This window comes from Rutidosis leptorrhynchoides, chromosome 3 (genome assembly GCF_046630445.1).
Source record: "Rutidosis leptorrhynchoides isolate AG116_Rl617_1_P2 chromosome 3, CSIRO_AGI_Rlap_v1, whole genome shotgun sequence".
Taxonomy (NCBI): domain Eukaryota; kingdom Viridiplantae; phylum Streptophyta; class Magnoliopsida; order Asterales; family Asteraceae; genus Rutidosis; species Rutidosis leptorrhynchoides.
This window is the reverse complement of record NC_092335.1, coordinates 679066013-679072501: the sequence shown is the minus strand read 5'-3', so window position 1 is coordinate 679072501 and position 6489 is coordinate 679066013.

The following is a 6489-nucleotide window of genomic DNA, read 5'->3' as shown; positions in this document are numbered from 1 at the left end:
ATCAATGGAAGATGTGAATCCCAAGAACCACCATATTCTAAGACACATGCTCTCAACATGTCTTCTAACGTTTGAATCGTTCGTTCACTCTGACCGTCTGTTTGTGGATGATATGCTGTACTAAGATTCACACGCGTACCCAGATTCTGTTGTAAACTGTTCCAGAAGTTAGATACAAACCTAGTATCCCTGTCGGAAACTATTGACAACGGTACACCATGTCGACTAACGATTTATTTCAAGTACAACTCTGCCAAATCACTCAACGAAGCTATTTCACGAGTAGCTAAAAAGTGAGCACTCTTTGTTAAACGATCCACAATCACCCAGATCATGTCGTGTCCTTTCTGGGTTCGGGGTAACTTGGTTACAAAATCCATCGTTATATGATCCCACTTCCACTGAGGAATTTCTAACTGTCTTAGAGATCCATACGGTTTCTGATGTTCTGCCTTAACTTGCGCACAAATATGACATTTTTCGACAAAATTTGCAACATCTGTCTTCATTGTCGGCCACCAATACAATGTTTTCAAGTCTCTATACATCTTTGTACTACCTGGATGCACTGATAATCTCGATTTATGCGCTTCAGTAAGGATTAAATCTCTCAAATCTCCAAGCATAGGCACCCAAATTCGGTCTTTATAGGTCTTTAATCCTCTAGAGTCATTGCATAGGTCAAATTTTCTTTAGTCACTTGTTCAGTCTTTAGATTTTCGTCATTCAAAGCTACTAACTGTACGGTTTTCAATCGATCAATCAAGTCTGAAACTATCTCAATTCTCATAAATCTAATATTTTCGACTGTTTTCTTGCGACTCAGAGCATCTGCGACCACATTTGCTTTACCCGGATGGTATTTAATCTCACAGTCATAGTCTTTAATCAATTCTAAACATCGACGTTGACACATATTTAATTCTTTCTGCGAAAAGATATATTGAAGACTCTTATGATCTGTATAGATTTCACAATGTGTACCATACAAATAATGTCTCCAAAGCTTCAAAGCAAACACAACTGCAGTTAACTCTAAATCGTGAGTAGGGTAGTTTCGTTCATGATTCTTTAACTGTCGTGAAGCATATGCTATAACCTTATTTCTCTGCATCAAAACACAACCCAGACCTGCACGTGACGCATCGCAGTAAACCACAAAATCTTCTGTTCCCTCTGGTAAAGCTAAAACCGGCGCTTGACATAACAGCTGCTTAAGGGTCTGAAAAGCCTTTTCTTGTTCATCAGTCCATCGAAAGGCTACATCTTTTCTGGTTAACTTATTTAATGGACCTGCTATTTTAGAAAAGTCTTTGATAAACCGGCGGTAATAACCTGCTAAACCCAGAAAACTTTTAATTTCTGTTGGCGTTTTCGGCGAGTTCCAGTTCATTACAGCTTCTATCTTAGACTGATCTACTTTAATACCCTGTTCACAAATCACATGACCCAGAAAATGTACTTCCCGCAACCAAAATTCACACTTAGAAAACTTACCGTACAACTGTTCCTGTTTCAAAAGTTCTAACACCAATCTCAGATGTGTAGCATGATCTTTCTCGGTTTTTGAATATATCAAGATATCATCTATGAAGACAATCACAAACTTGTCAAGATATTGACGACACACCCTGTTCATGAGATCCATAAACACTGCTGGCGCGTTGGTTAACCCGAATGACATAACTAAAAACTCATAATGACCATATCTAGTTCTAAACGCTGTTTTCGGTATGTCGGTCTCTGCAACACGTACCTGATGATACCCTGAATGTAAATCAATCTTTGAAAAGTAAGAAGCACCCTGTAACTGATCGAATAAATCATCTATTCTTGGTAGCGGATACTTATTCTTTATTGTTCTCTTGTTCAAATCGCGGTAATCTATACACATTCGAAGCGACCCATCTTTCTTTTTCACAAACAAAACAGGAGCACCCCACGGTGAAGAACTTGGTCGGATAAACCCCTTATCTAACAGTTCCTGAATCTGAGACATCATTTCTCGGATTTCTGACGGAGCTAATCTGTAAGGAGCTTTTGCCACTGGCGTAGCACCTGGAACCAAATAAATTTTATACTCTACTTCACGTACTGGAGGTAATCCTGGTAAATCATCTGGAAATACTTCTGGAAATTCTGACACAGCGGGAATATCGGTCACCTGCTTCTTCTCTTTCTTAACATCAATCACGTAGGCTAAGAATGAATCACACCCTTTCATTATTGCCTTCTGAGCTTTCATTAGGGAAACCATAGGGAAGTTAAATCCACTGCGCTCTCCCCTAGCTATCACTCGGGATCCGTCGGCCAAACGGAAAGAAATCATCTTCTTATAACACTTAATATTAGCCCTATTAGCTCTTAACCAATTCATACCTATGACTACATCAAAGCTAGGTATAGGCATCAACAAACAGGTTAAAGGGAAGGAATGGCCGTCAATTTCGATGGTAATTCCAGACACAGATGATGTGCATGGAACCATTTTACCATCAGCTACTTCTATTCCCAAAGGCTCATCTAACATCCTAACGGACAACTTCAACTTATCACAGAAGTCTAAGGACATAAAAGATCGATTCGCTCCAGAATCAAATAACACACGAGCTGGCAAGGAATTAACCAAGAACATACCGGTAATGACGTCATCGGTAGTGGTTGCAGTGTCTACCGTCATCTGAAACGCCCTTGCCTCTGCTGTTGAAGGATTCTTTCTCTTCTGCCCGGCGGTAGAAGCAGAAGATCCCCCTGAAGTTGCTGACCTCGCCCCTGACCCTGCCCCAGAACCGGCTCTCGACGCGGATGGACAATTCGCTGATCTATGACCTACCTGATGACAAGTCCAACACACATCGGACTTAAAGGAACAAGTTGTTGTTTCATGACCTAGTACTCCACATCTCAAGCATCTTCGGGTCATTGGAGAACATGGACCGGCATGAGTCGACTTACAAACATTACACCAACCAGACTGACTAGAACCCGATCCACTCATACCAGACTTACTTCTCTGTTTAATCCCACCTGACTTCTTACCACGAAAACCAGATTGCTTACTCGACTGCTGAGTCGACTGTCCACCCAATTGACCTTCTGATTTACCCCCAAAAGGTCCACCTTTTGAATTTTCTCTTTTCGCTGCCATTATATCACCTTCTGTAACTTTAGCCATCTCATGATCCTGTGCCAATGAGGTTGCAAATCTTGCAACTGTCCTATATTCTGGCTTAATCACCTGCATAAAATGTTGAATCTTATCTTTCTCAGTTGGCACCCACTGTTGAACAAACCTTAAGTTCGATGTAAAATCTCTGAAAACCTCATCAATCGTCATGTTTTCAGTCATTTTCATACTCAGAAACTCAGTTTTCAATCTTTCCATCTCATACTCAGAACAATACTGCTCCCGAACCTTAGCAGCGAACTGTTCCCAAGTTATCTAACTGATCTGTTCTTTGGGTAAATATGCAGTGATAGAGTCCCACCATTCCATTGCTTCACCCTTGAGAAGCCTACTTGCAAACAGTACCATAGATTCAGGCTCACAAAAACATGCTTCCAACGCTCTCTCTACTTCTCTTAGCCAATTAAGGGTCATTGTAGGGTTTGTGTGACCACTATACTCAGGAGGTTTGCAGTCCATAAATTGTTTATAGGTACACTTCCTTCTTGTCTCAGGGACTTGAAATGGGTACATCATTTGATTAGGAAAAGTCTGGTTAAACGAAAATGGCATTTGATAGTTTTGATAGGTATTTTGTGGAAATTGTGACTGAGAACTGCCACCGGCTTGATTATAAAAATTAGGAGGAAAGGTTGTGTTCAACGCAGTGGTATTTGGGTTCCATTGCGCCCGTTCTTGTTCTAATTCCTTAATTTTCTCCTGAGCTTCTAGTAACCGACTTTGAAGTTCTATTACTTCTTGAGAAGTTTCTTCTTCTGAAGACACATGTCCATCTTCGTCAGGGGCTCTAAAAGTACCAGTTCCAGGGACAGTGGGGCCAGTAGCGTTAGCTTCGTTATCTGCCATTACTGCACTACCACAACACTCACACCAAAGCTTAGTATAAACTCTGTTAGTACTAACAACTAACACATAACCTATCCTAATACTCACTTAACCCATCCCCAGCATGTTATGTTTGACATGACTCTTCTAAGTTTGGGAACATGACATGTAGATCACAATGCACATGCTGCCAAACTCAGCTCTGATACCAACTTGTGACACCGCTATTTTTTTTTATACGTGGCGGAAGCATAATATTAATTAATTATGATATCAACATTTGTACAAGCCGATGTCACGTGTCATTAAAACAATTTACATATTAATAGGAAGAGACGTAAATACATTCTGTTTTCAAAGGTACACGGTTCATATTCTAAAAGACCACATCAGAGTTAACCCTGTCAAACATAACATCATCATGCCCGTCTTCTCCCAAAAGCACTATCTACAAAAGCTAACAACCTGCAGGGAGGAGATGGAGGGGAATTAGCACAAAGCTAAGTGAGTACGACTAACTACAGGCCATAGTATACATAAGTGTTATACTAATCATGTCACTTAGTCTAACACACAAACATCACCCAAGTGTCGTCTACAGAGACTCTGGTGGCTCGGCCAAACCATTAACCACCAGCTGATCGGACTGGGGCTTACCAGAAGTTCCTTCACCACCGTATGTATATACATAATCCACACGCGACGGACGCGTCATTCACATATATATACACCACGACTGTCTAGGCCACCACATGAGGAACCCAACCCGCAGGTTGATCTCTCCTACCGAGGCCACCACACAATAGGGACGCACTGGGCTCCAGCAGACAAGCATCAACCAACATGCAGTCATCACAATGTACCAACTATCCACAACAATAAGTATATCTAACAAGCATGGCAGTCATAATATAACATGCTACTATATACTATATACTCCAGTTAGTCCCACTCACCAAATACCAGCAAACGAGAAGGTATTCAGCTATCTAATCACTGAACCTTCTCTTTCTCCTTTTCTCCTGAGAAAACATATACACAAGTTATTTTCTGTCCGTTAACACCAAATAACACAATATAAAAATTTTTGTCAGAAAAACTGTCCGCTAAAATTTTTCTCCTTAACACTTGTGCACTTTCAAAATTTACATCAAAATCATCAAAATACAAACGGGCAGCATAACGGCTAAAATTCAACACTTTGGTAAAGTATTCTGCCCTGGACACTCAGTCGGTCGACTGACTCTTACAGTCGGTCGACTGTCGACACAACCGGTCGACTGACATTCCCAGTCGGCCGATTCATTTGGTATATCCACAATCGGCCGAAATTCAATACTCAGTCGGTCGGTTGTCTGTCAATCGGTCGGTTGTCTGTCAATCGGTCGGTTCACTACGTCGGTCGGTCGACTGTCGACTGACAGTCGGCCGACTGTGTTCATCTTCTTCAGAAACTGAACATAGGCTACGGACTTCAAGCTAAATTTACCAAAACTCGATCTAGAGCTCATTTTCGACACCAAAACTTGCCACAACTCAATTACTACATGTTATAGACTATAAACCCACAAAGTTTTGACCATAACAACATCAAATCCATGGATTTTGACACAAAATCAAGCTTTTTACAAAACTTACACAAAACTATGAATTTAACCACGAATTGAACACAAAAACACATGTTTCTTACCTTGTTAGAATTAGTAGACAACAAAGAACACGATTCCAAGAACAATTTGAGCTCAAGAACTAGTTTTAGCAATTTGGGTTTCAAAGGGGAAGAATTTAGGTACGGGGTAATATTTGGGAAGGGTTTGGAAAGTGCAAGAAATGCACTGCATAAGGCATCAAAAGTGGGTTAAAATCCCACACTGTGTGGCACACGGGTATTTATCAGTTATCTGATATCTTTCGTACATCATTTGGCAACCCAAACGAAGTCCAAATTAAATAAACAAACCTGTTCTGTGACCCTTGTCACAAACTGGTCCTAACCACATTATTATTTAATAATAAATATTAAATAAAAATAAAAGCACATAGTAACACAATACTAACTTAAGGGCACATTAGTAATCTTACATCTCGGCCCGAATGAGGATGTTACACTCTACAAGATTGGAAGTAAGCTAGCAAACTTGAAAGTATTCTTGATTTTATGAAACTAGAACTTGTAGAATTTATGAAGAACACTTAGAACTTGAAGATAGAACTTGAGAGAGATCAATTAGATGAAGAAAATTGAAGAATGAAAGTGTTTGTAGGTGTTTTTGGTCATTGGTGTATGGATTAGATATAAAGGATATGTAATTTTGTTTTCATGTAAATAAGTCTTGAATGATTACTCATATTTTTGTAATTTTATGAGATATTTCATGCTAGTTGCCAAATGATGGTTCCCACATGTGTTAGGTGACTCATATGGGCTGCTAAGAGCTGATCATTGAAGTGTATATACCAATAGTACATACATCTAA